The 19232-nt window shown below is 37.1% G+C and overlaps 1 protein-coding gene across 9 annotated transcripts in view; it reads left to right on the top strand.

The window, feature by feature from the left end:
• Positions 1-19232, top strand: part of GPBP1 (GC-rich promoter binding protein 1) — a 65756-nt gene that overhangs the window by 10488 nt on the left and 36036 nt on the right. Inside the window, exon 3 of one of the 9 annotated variants that reach the window (XM_055555030.1) lies at positions 14497-14572. The exons of the other annotated variants lie outside the window; for them this stretch is intronic. The gene's annotated coding sequence lies outside the window, so the exon portion shown is untranslated. The remainder of the gene's footprint in view (positions 1-14496; positions 14573-19232) is intronic. 9 annotated transcript variants of the gene reach the window in all.

Genomic DNA, 19232 nt, shown 5'->3' with positions numbered 1-19232 from the left:
TAAAAAGAAGCAGATGATCTAATAAGTACTCTTGTCCTTTAAGGAAGATAAGCTCCTCAAGTTGATTAATTTTTCCTTTAATAGTATTTACTGCTAGGGTAGTTGAGTGGGCAGTTAGCCAACATTAAAGCTATCATACAGTGTAGTAACATGATAAGCATCTTTTAATGTGCTTTGGTGAAGTGTCTATTCAAGTCTTTGATCCATTAAAAGATTATCTTGTTTTATTGTTAGAATTCTTTGTTTTGGCTATAAGTGTATTAGATAATGTATTTTGCAAATTTGTCCCATCTATGGTTTGTCTTCATTTTCTTAACTGTGTTTTGGAGATCAAACATTTTAAAACTTGTAGTAAAATTGGTTATTTTTCTTTGACGATTTGTGCTTTTTGTGTCATAAGAAATTTGTACTTAACCCAAATTCATAGGATTTTCTCCTTTTTAGCTTTCTTCTGAAAGTTCTGTAGTTCATATTTTTAGATCTGTGATCCATTTGGAGTGAATTTTTTTTTTTTTTTTTTTACTTGTGAAAGGGTTGAGGTTCATTTCTTTCTTTTTTGAATATACATGTCCTACTCTCCTAATTCTGTTTGTTGAAAAGACTTTGTTTCCCACTGAATGATGTTGAAATCCCTCTGTTGAATGTCAGTTGACTTTATACATGTGGAACTATTGTGGCTTCTTTGATATATGTCAGTTCCACAAAGCAGTAGTCGATAAATACAAATGGTAACTTTTGACTTTTTCTTTTTGCTTTATTTTAAAACCTGATTGACATCTTTTATAGGAAATTTGGATTAAAAGGGGAAATTGTTTTTGTGGGGATATGAAATATGACCTGTTGCAAAATAATACCATCTTGAATTCATGGAGCAATTGTGTTTTGAATGGCTTGTGATTTTAGATATTATCTAATTTATATGTAAGTGTACTTGAAAAATAAATGACAGCATTTTCATGTGGCAAATGAGAAAGTAAGATACAAGCATATCATCTTATTTATGGTAAAATATTGACTCAACAATGGATCTGGGATTTTTATTTCTTGAGTGTTAGTCTGTGCTAGAGATGTTTATTGCCTGGTAGATGTTTGTCTGTTATATGCCTGTACTTTGATTGGTGCTGGGCATTTAGTAGCAAACAAGGTGATAATATAAGATTCCTAAACTCATGTAGTTTGTCTTCTCTGAAGTTCTGTGAATATAGAGTAAACACAGTCCTTAAATTTGAATGCTGATTTCATATCATCTAGTAAATAATAACTATTTAATGTTGGCCAGGCCAGCCTTTTTAAGACTTTATTTTCTGCTCAGGTAAAACTAGTTTTTTTTCCCTGTTTCACAAAGTTATCATTACAATCAAGTGAAATAATGAATGTTAAATGCTTTGAAATTGTAAAATAATGGTAACATAGTATTGTTATGGCTGGGCCATATAGATAGTGGTATTTGAGGATCATGTGATCAGCCAGGAGGGAAATTGTAGATAAGGGAAAGTAGGGAACTGAGCAGAAACCAGGTATATTTAGATTGCATTTATGACCTGTTTAAAATTGTTGAGCCATAGTCGTTACATTCTTCTGAGGTAATTGCTTAACTTGCAGTATGGTACCATAATTTTAAATGGCATCTTTATGCAAAAGATCTCAAATTTAAATCTCCAGTCCAGGCCTCCTCCCCATATTCTACGCTTGTAATTTAACCGACCTTGACCTCTTTATTTCATTTACAAATATAACATATCCAAAACTGAACTTGTCTTTGAGTCTTTCCCAGCCCCTTTGTCCCTGCTTCCATTGCTCAATAAATGGATACAGTATCCGCCTATTCAGACTAAATCATCAAGTCTCATGTTTGATTTATTTTCCTCCCATCTAGTCAATTGACTAGATGGGAGGAAGTCTCTTTGCTCTCCCAGATATATCCATTTCTGCTCCACCGTCACTGGGCTTGTTACAAGCCTTGATTTTCTCTTACTTGAACTACTTGTTGTAGCCTTGTAACTTTGTAATTGTGTCATTCTTGCATTCTTATAGTTCATTATTCCCAGAGCATGGTCTTTTCATCAGACCTAAGAATAACACGCAGACGATACAGCCTACAAGCAACTTCATTGTCCCTTCTTTTTCTCTGCAACATTGGTCACTGTCATCCTAGACCATTGACTTCTGGCATTTTCTTCTTAAATACACCAGGCATTTTCCTTCCTGTCTTTGGGCCTTTATGCTCTGCCTCTTTTTCCTTTTTTAGCTGAGTTTTGACTCATATGTTACGTTCTGAATGACTGTCTCTAAGCATTCTGTGTGAAGTGGGCAACCCCCTTCCTATAACCTTTGATTTCTCTTGTTACTGTATTACGTTCAGATCAGTCTCTTAATTATCTCCTCTCACCTATCTATTGCATAAACTTCTGAGGAGAGGTACCTTGTCTCGTTTGTTTATTGTTATATGCTCCGTGCGTTAGTGTACAGCAAAGACATCTTAGATAATGTAATCCATTCCCCACCTACATCACCACCCTCGGTATTTTATTGTAGAACTTCTATTTAATTGCCTGGGGGCTAGGTAAAATTTGTTAGGGGATTATTTACAGGTGAATTTCTTTGTTGTCTGACCATTTAGAAGCAGTTTTATCTGCCTGAGAGTAAGTGTTAGTTGCTTAGTGGTGTCTGACTCTGTAACCCTATGGACTATATATAGCCTGCCAGGCTACTCTGTCCCTGGAATTCTCCAGGCAGGAATACCGGAGTGGGTTGCCATTTCGTTCTCCAGGGGATCTTCTGGACCGATGAGTCAAACCCAGGTCTCCTGCATTGCAGGCAGATTCTTTATGGTCTGAGCCACCAGCAAAGTTCTTAATCTGCCTGCTGCTGCTACTGCTGCTAAGTCACTTCGGTCGTGTCTGACTCTGTGCGACCCCATAGACGGCAGCCCACCAGGCTCCGCCGTCCCTGGGATTCTCCAGGCAAGAACACTGGAGTGGGTTGCCATTGCCTTCTCCAGTGCATGAAAGTGAAAAGTGAAAATGAAGTCGCTCAGTCGTGTCCGACCCTCAGCGACCCCATGGACTGCAGCCTACCAGGCTCCTCCGTCCATGGGATTTTCCAGCCAAGAGGACTGGAGTGGGGTGCCATTGCCTTCTCCGCTTTATCTGCCTAGACTTAAATAATTGTTACAGTAACTTCTAGTCTGCTTGCTAGATTCAAGGCTAACTTTGGGTTTGCTGTAACCTTTCTGAAGGGACTGCTTGATAAAGACTTCTTTTTATTATAACCCGGGCCTTTTAAAAAAATTTCCATAGTTTTGAAATGTTCAGTCAGAGGGAGTGAAATCTAGTGGAATTGGCCTCTCCGGCATAAGAAGATAAAACACTTTACATTTCAAGAAGTGACCTTGAAATATGTGGGTGGCCAATTTTGGGCTCATTTTCAGAAATCAGAAAGGCCATGACAATTCATTTATATTAACTGATGTCTTTATTTAAGGAGGAAACATAATCCTTTTACGTTTTGTCCTCAGAGATGGCAAATGCAGATTTATGTCCATAGAACTTTAATTATTTTTAGTATTGCAGATTTTCTCAGTTTGGTTTTGGCTTTGAATCTTTTAGATCCTTTCCAAGGGGGCTTGTCTAATAAAACTCTGGTAGGATGGTAAACTTAAGGCTGCTGTAGCAGGTGTCATTAGGTGGGTAATGAAATCATTGCTGCATGAACACTAGCTAGGTTGAAAACTACTTGATTATCAAGATGTCTTAAGGACTTTTCCTATGCAAGCTTAGTTGCCTTAGGTTTTTTTTTTTAACATAGTTTAGATCTTTCACATTATGTACTCTTTGATCTACATTTAAAATGAGTTCCTTTTATAGGCACTTTGTGGAAATGGGGAAAAGTGAGTAAAAATGTTTTCACCTTAGTACTTTAAATTAGGGCCTTCCAAGGATTGAATTTGATGAGAGAACGAGTCTTATTTGAAGATAAAGTTGGCTGGATTAGTGGAAAGCAAGTTGTGACTGTTGTGGAAGTTCAGACTACTTGTCTTCTTTTTGCCACCTAAAAGACTTTTTGTCTGGGAGATGGAGATCTGTGTTTTCTATGGTTTGCTATAAAGCTATAACTCAAGATGGTGCCTGACAGGTAAGGCAGAAACTTAAAACTCAGAAAATAGAGACTGACTGAAATACTTGTTAAACTTAAAGCTAATATTTTATATAACACATCATCTCTACCTAATGTACCCTGGGTTATTTACAGTACGTGTAGGGTGTATATGGAGGTTAAGAATTTGAGCTACCACTGATTAGTACTGTGACCCTGGGAACTTCAAAATGTACTTCACATCTAAAAACCTGTTGTTCTTGTTTGAAGAAAAGATAATGTCAACCTCCTGGGGATACTGAGAACTAAATGAGATAATACTTGTAAAATCCTAATCAGATTGCCTAACAAATTGTGTGCGTGTGAAAATATATATTCATTGTATATTTTGTCTTCATAACCAGTTTGCTGTTGTTGCTGTTGCTAAGTCAGTTTGTTCCTTTAAAAAGTTGCCTGAATTATTTTCTAAAAAATTAACTTTTTTACTTTTAGCCATGTTGTGTGGCCTGAGGGGTCTTGGTTCCCTGAGATTGCCCCCTGCAGTGGAAGCAGAGTCCTAACCACTAGACCACCAGGGACTTCCCCAAATCTTTAAATTAAAGATGGATTATATTAAAGTGTCTGAGGAGTCAAGAACTGGTAAAGCTGAGTCAGACTTTAGAGGATTTAAAATTATTTTGAATACATGCACCTAGTGCAGATTACAAATCGTACACGAGTTTTTTTTTTTTTTTTTTAATAGAAAAGTCACCTCCTTTTGTCCAGCTATAGTTCTTGTCTGAAGAAACTGTTTTCTATGAATTTTTCTAGAGATTTTATGGCTATGTAAGCACGTGATATTTTTCTTTCTAATACAAGTAGTAGCATGATGTCCACTTGGCTCTCTCTTTTTTTTTTTTTTGGTCTGAGTTGGGTTTCTTTGCGGTGTGCACGTTTAGTTGTGCTGCAGCATGTGGGATCCTAGTTCCTAGACCAGGGATTGAGCCTTTGTCTCCTGCATTGCAAGATGGATTCTTAACCACTGGACCACTAGGGAAAGTCCCTCCATCTTGCTATTGAACCTTTTTTACTTAAGGAATTATCTTGGAAGATTATTCCATATTAATACCAGTAGACCACCAGGAAACTCCTGAGAATGAAAATTTTATATATAAGATCTTTTTTTGTGAACTCTTTATATCCTTTTCTCATTTTTCTGTCTTTTCTATGAGTTCTTTTTCTGTTGATTTATAGGAACATTTGTGTATGAAGGTAAAAGACCTTTATATATGCTTTGTGTGACAAGTCTTCCCTGCCCTCCTCCAGTATAATGATGTTTTATTTGACATTGATTGTGATTTTCATCAAATAGAATGCTTTTTGAGTTTATATGTAAATGTGTTTTTATTCTCTTCTTGTGTGTCATACTTAGAAAGGCCTTTCTTCCCTTTTCTGAAATAATAAAAATTTCTCTTACTTTTTCTGTAATGACTTTGCCTTTTTTCTCCTTTAAATCGTTAATCTCTTTGATTATTTTAAGTAAACTTTGAAGTAGGAGAGTTGTCCAAACTTTCCTCTTATACTAAATTTCTGTATGTGTTGCCTATGTGGACTTTTCTTTCTTTCACTGAGGTTTCTTTCTGTTCACATATTAATGTTATGGTGCCTTAAAGTCACTGTGACTTTTAAAGTTGAGTTATGTTAAATAAAAAAGAAGTTAAAAAGCCATTTAATCCGTAATTAAGGAACTGCATATTTAATATTTAATTTATTATTTCCTAATTTTAGAAAATTGATTTGCCTTTGAAATGGAAATTATCAGGCCCATTATTCTCTAAACAGGACATGAATTCTTCCCTCCCTCTCTCCTGTTCTCCATCCAGTTCATTCATTCATTCTGTACTATTATGTGTTCTTTTGAAGGATGTACTTTAAAGTGTTGGTTTGGAGTTTTGACTCCCTAGATTTCATTTTTGTTATATGAAAACAAATATGTCAGATATTTCTTTATGGGAAGCTTAATTGTTTAATAGAATAGCATATTTATGCTGAATCTTTTGATAAATAACTTGTGAAATGATTAAGGTTTTTCTTATGAAAAATTTTTATGCCTTTAATCTTTTTTAAGTTTTATTGAGATATAAATTGACATATATAATTTGTGTAAGTTCAAAGTGTACACAGCATGTTTTCACTTAACATATATTGTGAAATGATTACCACAGTAAGTTTAGTTAGCATCCATTTTCTCATGTTGTACATAACATCCTGAGTACTTGTAACTGGAAGTTTGTACCTTTTGATTATGCTTCTCCATTGGGTTCCTCATTCCATCTCTGTAACCAAAAATCTGATCTCTTTCTAGTTTTTTTTTCTTTTTTTTAACAGATTCCACATAAAAGTAAAATCATACAGTATATGTCTTTCCTTGACCTATTTCACTTAGCATAATGCCCTCAAGGTCTACTCTTTTTTGTTGTCACAAATGGCAAGATTTCCTTTTTTTTTGTACCACATCGGCTTTATCCATTCATCCGTGGATGGAAGAGTTTCTTAGAAAGGTAATAGTTGTTTATCACGTTGAGTTAAATTTTAAAGCACAATTTAAATTATAAACCAGTCTTAATGTATATTTATTTACTTTGCAGTACTGTAGAGTTCATCTTGATACTTCCAGTTCAAGTTTAGGACCACTGGGTTTTTGTTTATCGCCTTCTGTCTTAGATGTGTATTTTCCTTTTTTCAACGTTTAGAATCTTGGTTCTCAAGGACACTTTAGTCTGGTTTTTTTTTTTTTTTTAGTAATGGGACGCTTTCATGGTAATTTGTTTAGATTTTACTGGGGATATTTTTAGTAAATTGTCTTTTTCTAAAAATTGTCCATTTCTATATTTTCAGCTTTAATTACATAGAGTTGTTCAGATGGTGTATGATTTTAAATGTTGTCATTTTTTATTTTATATATTTGTGCTAGTAGCTTCTCTACTGATCTGTCCGTATCCCCACCCCACAGCAGTTTTGGATTTATAGTTCTTCAGCTTTTCCAATTTATTAACTGTTGGTTTAGTGACTTTGCTTCTTTTTATTTTGTTTTAAAATTGCACGTGGAAGAGGCTTGATTTTGTTATTTTTAGTTTAATTGAATTTTGGTCAGGTAATGTCATTTGTAGGTATGTTTGAAATTTATTAAAGATTTCTTGGTGGCCTGAGAAGGTTGCTCAAAAAGATGATGTACTTTCTGTATTTAGGGGTTTAGCATTTGATACATAAAATCTGTTAAAATTTAAATGAGTATGGTTTAAATCTTCTATATGCTTACTAATTTTTTATCCACTAGGTTTGTATTGGAGTGAGCAAGATGTGTTCAAGTCTTCTGTATTTTTCTTGTATCACCTGTATTTTATGCTTTATGAAAGTGTATCACTGTTATTGGGATCATAAATACTAGAATTACCTTGTTATTGTACATTTCAGTTATAAAGTCTGTCTTTGTCTACTTTCATGCTTTCTAGTTTGAATGCTACCCTGTTAGTACACTTACTGATCATTTTCTTGTGCATTATCTAATCTGCTGTTAATCCTGTCCAGTGTTTTTCACTTCAGATATTACATTTTTTATTTCTAGAAGTACTATTTTATGTTCTCTATTTTTCCTTTATGTTCCTATTTTCCCTGTCCATAAACATTTTTATAATAGTTGGTTTAATGTTCTTGTCTGCTAATGCTGTCATGTCATATCTGGCTATCTCTTTAAGTAGATTCTTCTTCTTGTTATTGGTAGTATTTTCCTGTGGGGGAGCCACCCCCCCCCCCTTTTTTTTGCATGACAGATACTTTTAATTATTTTTGTTTTGTTTATTTGGCTTCTCTGGGTCTTCATTGCTGCAAGCAGGCTTCTGGTTGTGGAGAGCTGGGGCTAGTCTAGTGCGGTGCATTGGCTTTTCATCACCGTGGCTTCTCTTGTTGCGGAACACAGGCTGTAGGTGTGCAGGTTTCAGTAGCTGCAGCATGTGGGCTCCAGAGTGCAGTCTCAGTAGTTGTGGCACACAGGTTCAGTTGCCCCACGGCGTGTGAAATCTTCTCGGACCCGGGAGCAAACCTGTGTCCCCTGCATTGGCAGGCAGATTCTTTACTATTGGACCACCAGGGAAGTCTTGCGTGACCGGTAAATTTTGACTGAATTCCAAAGATTATGAATTTCATATTGTTAAGTGTTAGGTTTTGTCATTGGACTTTGCTTTGGGAAACAAGCTGGAATTAGTTGGATCTTTTCAAGAAAAGTTCTAAGAGGAAATTTATACAAGTAAAACTTTAAATTTCGTGAAAATCCTGTAATAGTAAAATTGAATTGGCATGCAGTTTTTAAATTCTGGCTATGACAGAGTAACAGGCAACCAGATAACCAGATTTACCCACTCATCTCAGAAATTTAAAAAGCCGGACAAAACGTATGTTACAGGCTTTTATACATTGGATAACAGGAGGTGGTATAAAAGCCCTCATTGCTTGAAGAAAAGTAATAGGTTACAGCACGGGGTGGGGGAGTGGTGGGGTGAATTCAAACAGTCTGGTGGTCTTACTACAAGTTGAGACAGCTGAAAATTTGGAAAGGTCAAAGTAGATAGAATTTGTGGGGCAAAGTAATAGGAAACTGTTGAGTGGAGAGAGAACTCAGAAGAATCTACTCAAGGCTTGTGACTTACAACTGGACCTGCATGTGCATGTTTGGAAGTGACTGAAGCCAGGGAATACAACCATCAGAAAGGAGTAGGTGTACCAATTCCAAAGATTTATGTAGGGTCAGGAAAAGTTTATGTTTACATCAGCTTCAGTGGAAAACCCACCTAAGATTTGGAGCATAGGCAGTAAGTAGAATAGAGGCAAAATCTTCAAAAGGATTAGCTCCAATTAGTGGGGCAAAATTAACTCTAAACTACAAGCTTTTCTGGACCCACCCTAACTGGACATGGAACAACAGACTGGTTCCAGATAAGAAAAGGAGTACGTCAAGGCTGTATATTGTCACCCTGCTTATTTAACTTATATGCAGAGTACATCGGGTGGGCTGGAAGAAGCACAAGCTGGAATCAAGATTGCTGGGAGAAATATCAATAACTGCAGATATGCAGATGACACCACCCTTATGGCAGAAAGTGAAAGAGGAGAGTGAAAAAAGTTGGGTTAAAGCTCAACATTCAGAAAACGAAGATCATGGCATCTGGTCCCATCACTTCATGGGAAATAGATGGGGAAACAGTGTCAGACTTTATTTCTTTGGGCTCCCAAATCACTGCAGATGGTGACTGCAGCCATGAAATTAAAAGACGCTTACTCCTTGGAAGAAAAGTTATGACCAACCTAGACAGCATATTGAAAAGCAGAGACATTACTTTGCTAACAAAGGTCTGTCTAGTCAAGGCTATGGTTTTTCCTGTGGTCATGTATGGATGTGAGAGTTGGACTGGGAAGAAAGCTGAGTGCCGAAGATTGATGCTTTTGAACTGTGGTGTTGGAGAAGACTCTTGAGAGTCCCTTGACTGCAAGGAGATCCAACCAGTCCATTCTAAAGGAGATCAGCCCTGGGTGTTCTTTGGAAGGAATGATGCTAAAGCTGAAACTCCAGTACTTTGGCCACCTGATGCGAAGGGTTGACTCGGAAAAGTCTCTGATGCTGGGAGGGATTGGGGGCAGGAGGAGAAGGGGACGACAGAGGATGAGATGGCTGGATGGCATCACCGACTCGATGGATGTGAGTTTGAGTGAACTTCGGGAGTTGGTGATGGACAGGGAGGCCTGGCGTGCTGCGAGTCATGGGGTCGCAAAGAGTCAGACACAATTGAGCGACTGAACTGAACTGAACAAAGAGTTTTGTCAATTTGGTAGCTGAGTAGTTCCAGTTATTAAATTTGTTATTAAAATAGCTGGACATCTTTTCCTGTCTAATAGTTTTTTTCTTTTTTAATTTGCCTCAGGATTTTAGTTGCAACATACAGGATCTTTGTTGCATTGTATGTGAATTTTGTTGTTGTGCCTGGGTTTTCTAGTTGTATGTGGCTCAAGGCTTCCAGGAGTCTTGAGCCACTCTCAGTCATTAGAAGTTGTGGCACTTGGGTGCTCTAGTTGTGGCACACGGGCTCCATAGTGGACCGGCTCCATAGTTGTGGTGCCTGGGAGCTTAGTTTCCTGACCAGGGATTGAACTTGCATCCCCTGCATTGCCAGACAAATTTCTTAACCACTATACCACCAGAGGAGCCCCTAATGGTTAATTTTTTTTATGAACTGTCCATAAAGTGACTAGAAAATGTTGGTCACTGATTTTAGTCTTTTTTTCTTTTGGCTGCGCCACACTGCATGTGGGGTCTTAGTTCCTCTATCAGGGATCAAACCTGCACCCCCTGCAGTTGGAACTCTGGAGTCTTAACCACTGGATAGCCAGGGAAGTCCCACTCTTCTTTTTCTTTCCTCCTGGTTGTTAGGAATTGCTTGTCTAAGAAGGTATTTATCTGCTTCACTTTTGATACTTTGAGTATAGCTTTCATGATTCAAAATACTTTTTCCCTCAGCACCTTGACTGCCATTTTGCTGTCTAATAGCATGAGATGTTTAAGTAGTTTGATGGCGTATGATTTTTTTCCCCTTCATGTGGAGATGTTTTGTTTTTATCTCTCAAGAAGTTGTTCTGTATTTTTGGGGTTCTGAAAATTCCATTTTGCTAGTTATTTCTTGAATTATGTGTTTCCTTTGTGTTCATGGTTTTTAGTGGTCTCTTTGCTGTTGCCACTTGTCTTAAAATGTTTGGTTGTTACTTCACACTTAAAAATGATTAAAAAGTTCTTTGGGACTTGATGTGTGTAAACAGTGCTTTTTGAATGGCTGTTATGTTGAAGGACTCTGAAAAGCCAAATATCTTTGTGGTGTTAGTGCCCATTTTAGCTCTTTATTTGGAGAATCTACCCTAACTCCGTTATTTTCTTTTTGAGTACTGCTCCATACTCTATGTACATTCATATACCAAGCAGCAAGCAGTTCTCCAGTTTTTTTTCTTGTGGATACTCAACTGGGTTTTCTACAATTGAATTCAGTTCGGATTTTCTGACACTTATTACCTGGAGTTAGTTTAGACTTTACAGGTTAAGGGCTCAGTCCCATAGGACTGCCCTTCTGGTCCCACTTCAGATATGAATCTCAAGTACTAGATTTTCAGGTTACCCACACTTCTGTCTGATTTGGTTTTAAAGTAGAGATGCCCATGGACACCCCTCCCACCACCACCAGTTCCCCCCTGCCACCCCCCAGGTTCCATATTTTTCTGTAAAGGTTCACGGAATGCAACAAAACACTACTGTTACTGGTTTATTTTAAAGGATTTTCTAGAAGACACAACTGAAGAGCCAAATGAAGCAGTACATAGGATGCTGTCTGGAATAGTCCCTTTGGAGTTTGGGGTATACCACTGCCTCAGCAAGTAGGCACATTCAGCAACCTGGAAGCTCTGCAAACCCGTTCTTTTAGGGTTTTTACAGAGGTTCTAGTACCTAGGAGTGAGTGATTAAATCACTGGCCTTTAGTGATTTGCTGCAAGTTGCCCAGTAGTTCTTGAAAATTTTGTTTCTGGTTTTCTGTTGGTAAAAAGTTTTCATTTGTAACACACATACACTAATGGACACTGCACACAAATTTTAAGTATGCAGTGTGTTCACAAGTGAACACCCTATATTAACACCGTTTACTAGCACCCCCAAATGTTTGTGTCCTTCTCATTTTCTAACTTTGAAATGTTTTTCATCTTCCCTTTCTGTCTCCACATCCAGTTTGTGTCTTCACATCCAGTCCTTTGCAGTCACCCACCTGTAGATTGTGTTTCTGCAGTCTCCCTCTGTCTCCCCCCTGCACATCATTTCCATCGTTAATACCCCCTTATTCTTTTCTTTCTTTGTTGTTTTTTTCTTTACTTGAAGTATAGTTGGTTTACATCCTTGTTGTTTCTTTTATATATGGTGGTGTACATCTTTTAATACCGTAATCCCAGTTTATGCCTCCCATTCACCTTAGGTCACTGTAAGTTTTTTCTATGAATCTGTTTTGTAGTAAATTCATCTGTACTACTGTTTTTTAGATTCTACATATAAATGATATATAATATTTGTCTTCCTCTGACTTACGTCACTTAGTTTGATAATCTCTGGGTCCATCCATATTGCTGCAAATGGTATTTCATTCTTTCTTATGGTTGAGTAATGTTCCTGTGTGTGTCTGTACATGTTCTTTATCCTTTCATCTGTATGGATAAATGTCCATGGTTGCCTCCATGTCTTGGCTATTGTAAATAATCCTTCTATGAACATTAGAGTTCATGTATCTTTTGGAATTAGAATTTTTGTGTTTTCCAGATGCATGCCCAGGAGAGGGATTTGCTGGTCATACAGTAACTCTTAGTTTTTAAAGGAGCGTCCATACTCTTTTCCACAGTGGCTGCACGAATTTGTATTCGCAGCAACAGTGTACGAAGGTTTACTTTTCTCCACAACCTCTCCAGCATTTGTTATTTCTAGACTCTCTGATGATGGCCATTCTGACCAAGTGAGGTTGATAATTCATGGTTTTGGTTTGCGTTGCTCTAAGAATTACTGATATCGGGCATCTGTTGATGTGCTTTTTGGCCATTTGTATATCTTCTTTGGAGAAGAATATCTCTAGATATGGAGGACAAATATCTATTTAGGTCTTCTGCCCATTTTTTGTTTGGGTTTGTTTGTTTCATGTTACTGAGTTGTAGAAAATGTTTGTGTGTTTTGGGAATTAAGCTCTTGTTGGTCACATTGTTTGCAAATATTTTCTTCCAGTCTGTAGGTTGTCTTTATGGTTTCCTTTGCTGTGTAGAAGCTTATAAGTTTTATCAGGTCCCTTTTGTTTATTTTTGCTTTTATTTCTATTGTCTTGGGAGACTGGCCTAAGAAAACACTGGTACAATTTATGTCAGAATGTTTTGTTTATGATCTTTTCTAGGAGTTGTACGGTGTCATGTATTATATTTGTCTGTAAGCTATTTTGAGTTTGTTATTGTGTGTGGTATGAGAGAGTGTTCTGACTTCATTTATTTGCATGTACTATCTCCTTATTCTTGCTCTCTTTACTTCCATTCTTTATAAGAGAGCTTTGAGTTTGGCTTTTATATTACAGTTTTTAGAAAATTGAAGGAAGCTAGCTCTTTTCCACTGAAACTGGAATTTTTTAAGTAACACATCTTTTGAAAGCTTCTGTTATGAGTGAGTGGTAATGGGAACCAATACCTTTCCTCTCAAGGTGATTTTCTGAATCCTCCCTGCCCCCTTATTTTACAACAAACTATACCAGATTTATTTTTTCTAAGCACATTTCCAGACATACAGTTGTAACTTTAAAACTTCTGGGTGCTTCCTTTGCCTGCTGAATTTAGTTCCTATTTCTCATTCCTGTGTGCTGTTTGAGGCAGTACGTAGTGTCCTCAGAGTACTTTCTCTACTTGGTTTTAGATATCCTGGCCTGTTGAGTGGTGTTGGTTGACATTTTCATTACTGGGTTGATGTGTTGAGAGTCTATTGGCTAGATTCATTAGTTCAAAGAAGTTTGTAACAGAATGACTTAGTACCATTGAGAAAGGAAACCCCCAGTAGTAGTAGTTGTTTTTTAAATTACTTATTTTTGGTTGTGCTGAATCTCCGTTGCTGCTCACGAGCTTTTGCTAGTTGTGGCGAGCCAGGGGCAACTCTTTGTTGTGCCGCTCAGGCTTCTCATTGTGGGAGATTCTCTTGTTGAGGAGCACGGGCTCTGGAACGTGGCCTTCAGTAGTTTCAGCACTCGGTCTTCGTGGTTGTGGCCCACAGGGTTAGTTGCCTGCATCATGTGGAATCTTCCTGGACCAGGGATCAAACTCATGTCCCCTGCAGTGGCAGGCAGATTCCTATCCACTGTGCCACCAGGGAAGTCCCCCAGTGGTTTTAAGAGACCTGTTTAGAAATATTCTGTGCTTACTCTAAATTATTCACACAAAATGATTCCTTCAGGTTTTTTATTTTTTAGGATTATGTTACTGGCCAAGGTGTGGGGACAGACAAGGAGAAACAGTGATAAATTCCATTTCCTTTCTGTGTCAGTGCCAGAGAGTGTAATTTGTTTTCTGCTTTGTACTTAATTGAAACATGACATTAAACATTATGGTTTTGTGTCTTGGGCTAAATAAATTTGAAGATTTTAAATAACAAGATCTTTAAATCTTAAGGGATGGTAATTTAGAAGCTTCTTGGTAATTATTCTAATTTATAATACCGTTTTTTTAAAAATATTCTATATTATATGAACCATTGTCAGTTGTATCTAAGATATATATATATATGTTTAACTATAGTCATACATCTTTCTTTTTCTTATGTTTATATTCCAGTTGAACTAAGTCATCTCTGGGATTTTACCTTGTTATAGCAGTGTTTTCTCAAACACACGGTTTAAGAAACCTTAAGGTAAACCAGTCACCTCTGATCCAAGGTTATTTTACTTGAATAAGTAACTTAAATTTTTTTATATTGAAACATATATAAAGTACAGTGCAGAAATTTCATGAGTTTGTACAATAGGACTTGAGGACGAGTTGTTTTGGTTACTTTCTGAAAATACATTTTGGAGGGTGCAGGTTTGTTAACTTTGTAAGTAACTTCTGTGGGAAAAAGTTTGAGAAATATACTGATAATGAACAATGAGCATGGTTTTGAGGCAGGAAGATTTGAGTTCATATCGTAACAGGCTCTGTAGTTTTGTTGTTGTTGTTGTTGTTTAGTTGCTAAATTGTGTCTGACTCTGTGACCCCATGGATTGTAGCCTGCCAGACTCCTCTGTCCTTGGCAAGAATACTGGAGTGGGTTGCCATTTCCTTCTCCAGTGGTTCTTCTGACCCCCAGGGATCAAACCTGCTTTCTCCTGCATTGGCAAACGGATTCTTCACTGAACCACCTGGGAAGGGCCTAGTCTGGGGGTAAATTATCTCTTCCTATTCTGCGCCCCACCCCACCCCTTTCAGAGAACATATATAAGCTGATGCCACATTTATTTTTTAAAGTGTATCTGTTTACTTTATTTGAACTCTGATAATATTGGCATTTTTTTAATGGCAAAACATCATTTTTTCCCCCCTTAAACTGTATATTCTTTTAACAAGGGAGTTAAAATACTTTTGCACATGAATTTTCTGTGGGCCAGAAATTTGGTAGCAGTTTAGCTGAGTGGTTCTGGCTTCTTCCATGTCTTTCATAAAAATCTCAAAGGTTGCTGTCATTTGAAGGCTTGACACTGGTGCCTAGAGGATCTCCTTCTAAGAAGGTGTTCCTCTTTGGGTTAGCAGGTTGCTGCTGGCTGTTGTCTAGAGGACTCAAATTTCCTTTGCATATGTAGATCTCCAACTGTTTGCCTGGCTTCTGCATTTCCAGAGGAAGAGATCTGAGAAGAAAAGCAGCTAGAAGTGTGCAGTGCTTTTTATGACCTAGTCTTAGAAGTCACTTCTACCACATTCTTTTCATTAGAAGCAAGCCATTAAGACTAGTCCACAGTCAAGGGGTGACCTGGGTTGGGAATATTCCCCTGGAGTAGAAAATGGTAACCCACTCCAGTATTCTTGCCTGGGAAATTCCATGGACAGAGGAGCCTGGTGGGCTACAGTCCGTGGGGTTGCAAGAGTTGGATGGGGCTGAGTGATGAAGTGCGCGCACGCACACACGCACACACACACACACACACACACACACACACACACTTTGCGCTTTTCTTTGGTTAAATACTTCAGATGGATAATTTGCTTATACCTTAACTTATGAAGGATATGAGGCAGCAACTTTGTTTCCATTTGTTAGCTGTTAAAGAGGGAAGACTGCCCTTTTAAATCTAGTATCATCAGCAGTGTTTAGTGCTGCTTGTTTTTGCTTACATTGGCTGTTTAGTAAATGAGCTGATTTGATTTAAATTTTATCCTATGTAGACCATATTGTTTGCAATATATTTCTAAATTAAAATGTATCTTTACCAGCCCTTAAAACAAGGTCTCATTCAGGGATGACTTAAACTGTTTAGTATTGTGAGTTTGAAAGAGAAGCTCAGTGAGTAAAAATTTGTTTATAGAGTAGGTGTTGTTTTTTTGTAGTGGTACATTTTGTATGAAAATTGTTAGCTCATTATAAGTTTTGGAGTACTTCAGTTATATTTTGTGTATTAAGCCTTCAGTAATCTAAAATCTCAAGAATTGAAAGCATGCTGTTTCCATTTTTTTTTTCTCCTTAAATAGAATTCTTTTTGTAGGGGTGAAAGTAGCAATTTTCACATGTAGCAATTTAGCAAATAACAATTCTCATTAAATTCTTCTTCTGTTTTATTTTTTATTTGTAAGTAAAACAGAAAGGTTCTGAGCAACTTAATAAGCGATAAGCTGAGGGAGGTAGGGAAACCTAACAAAATTCAAGGTTAAAGCAAGCCAATAATAGGAAGCTTTTTAAAGGATGAAAATTTCTAATACTCTAGATTTCTTGTGAAATTTGCTGATGTTTTATATTTGAGAGTCTAATCTGTAATTGAGAGTTTGATAACTAAGAAAAGGTATTAGACCCTTTGTTTCATAACTGAAACTGCAAAACACAGTAGAGCAGTAGATTATTTTCCTGTGTTTAGAGGCCATGTTCCTTAGGCAAGAGTTTTTTTCTTGGTAAATATTACAGTATTTACCATCTTTTCCTGATTATCATTACTTTAAGTACTCACTTAAGAATAGAATTCTCAGCCTTAAGAACCGTTGAGTCAAAATCTATAGCGAAAGGATCTTTTACTTTTTATTAGGGAAATCTGGAAATCACCTAGCGCTTACTAAATGTTAACCAGACTTCATTAGTGGTATTGCAGTAGTGAAGCAGACACAAGAGTGGAATAAGATGTCAGAACATACTTTTCAAAAGTTGAAAACATGAAACTTCCCTGGTGGTCCAGTGGTTAAGACTTCACCTTCCAAAGAAAGGGGGGTTCAGGTTCCATCCCTGGTTGGGGAGCTAAGATCCCACATGCCTTAGGGCTAAAAAGCCAAAACATAAAACAGAAACAATATTGTGACATTCAATAAAGATTTTAAGAATGGTCCACATCAAAAAAAAAAACAACTTTAAAAAGTGTTAAAAACATGATGCAAAAATACAGAATAAACATGTCACAGCCTTATCATTTTAGAAAAATGATTTTTATAAAAACTTGATTCTTGAAGATTTTGAGCTAGTTGTTAGAGTACATACAATGCGTCTCTTATAATGTCACCAGCTCCAGGAGTTGGTGATGGACAGGGAAGCCTGGCATGCTGCAGTCCGTGGAGTCTCAAAGAGTCGGACATGACTGAGCAATTGAACTGAACTGAATGTCTCAAGTTAGCGCCTCTCCTGTTGAAGACAGGCTGTGCTTTGGTTAGGATATTACAGAAGTGAAATGGTGCCCTGTCTTGCTCATTGGCACACAATTTCAGTTTGTTCTTTTACTGATGATGCTTGCTTTGATTTGTTGATTAAGGATTTCCCAGGCTATGTGCCAGGCCATTTCATTGCAAAACTGTAGTAACCTTTTATTTTTTTTTTTTGAGGTTCTTAAAAATTGTATAAATAACCTCTTCCTTCTAAAATTTTTCAGTTGTATGTATATCTGGATTCATAGTGTTTTATTCAAGGGGTTATAATATAGCACATTTATTTATTTTTATGGGGTGAAAGCCACGTTACATGAAATTAACCATTTAAAAATGTATAATTCAGTGTCATTTAGTGCATTCACAATGATGTGAAACCAAGTTCCAGAATATTTTCATTACCCTCTAAGAAAAGTCTGAATCCATTTAGCAGCCAGTCCCATTTCTCCTTCCCAGCAGTCCCTGGTTAGGTCTCTGCTTTTCATCTCTGGATTTGTCTGTTCTGGATATTTCATAAAAATTGGGATCGTACAGCACGTGATCCGGCTTCTGGATGTGTTTGGTGGCTTAGCATATTTTCATGGTTAATCATAATAGAATATGTCTTCTATTGAATACATACACGGTTTGTTTTTTATTCATTTATCTATAGGTGGACATTGAGATGTTTCCACCTCTGGGCTGTTGTGAATAGATCTGCTGTGGACATCAGTATTCAAGTATTTAAGTATCCGTTTTCAGTTCTTTTGAATGCAGTGGTTTTACTGAGTCATATGCTGTGTGCTTTTAGCTTTCTGAGGAGTTATCAAACTGTTTCCCCAGCACTTGCATCAGTTTACCTTCCCATTAAAAATGTACCAGGGTACCAGTTTCTTCATATATTTGACGACACTTATTATTTTTTTATATACTTTTAAATTTCATTTTTATATTATTTATATATATATATTTAAATTTATTTATTTTTATTGGAGGCTAATTACAATATTGTAGTGGTTTTTGCCATACATTGACATGAATCAACCATGGGTGTACAGACACTTGTTTTTTAATTAATTAATTTTTGGCTGTGCTGGGTCTTTTCTGCACTTGGGCTTTCTGTAGTTGCTGCGAGGTGGGGCTACTCTTGCTGCAGTGGGCAGGCTTCTCATTGCAGTGACTTCTCTTGCATTGTGGAGCACAGGCTCTAGGCATGCAGGCTTCAGTAGTTGTGGCGCATGAGCTTAGTTGTCCTGTGGCATGTGAAATCTTCATGGACCAGGGATCAAACCCATGTCCCCTGCATTGGCAAGAGGATTCTTAACCACTGGACCACCAGGGTTGTCTAACACTTACTGTTTTACTCTTTCGTTTTCTTTCCCCTTTCTTGAAGGGAGGCTGAGAAATGTCTGTTCAAGTCCTTTGCCCATTTTTACATTGTCTTCAAGAATTCTTTATATATTCTGAACACTGGACACCTGTTAGATAAAATTTGCAAATATTTTCTTCCATTTTGTTGTCTTTCCACTTTCTAGATGATATCCTTTGTATGGAATTTTTAAATTTTAGTGAAATCCAAAGGTGCTGTACCTAAAATTCCATTGCCAAATCCAAGTTAGTGAAACCTTACTGCTGTTTTCTTCTGCTAGTTTATAATTTTAGCTTTTGTAGGTCTTTGATCCATTTTGAGTTATAGATATCAGTAGGAGTTTATTGGGTATCCA

Source organism: Bubalus kerabau, chromosome 18 (genome assembly GCF_029407905.1).
Source record: "Bubalus kerabau isolate K-KA32 ecotype Philippines breed swamp buffalo chromosome 18, PCC_UOA_SB_1v2, whole genome shotgun sequence".
NCBI lineage: Eukaryota > Metazoa > Chordata > Mammalia > Artiodactyla > Bovidae > Bubalus > Bubalus kerabau.
This window is presented reverse-complemented; position numbering and strand designations above follow the sequence as displayed.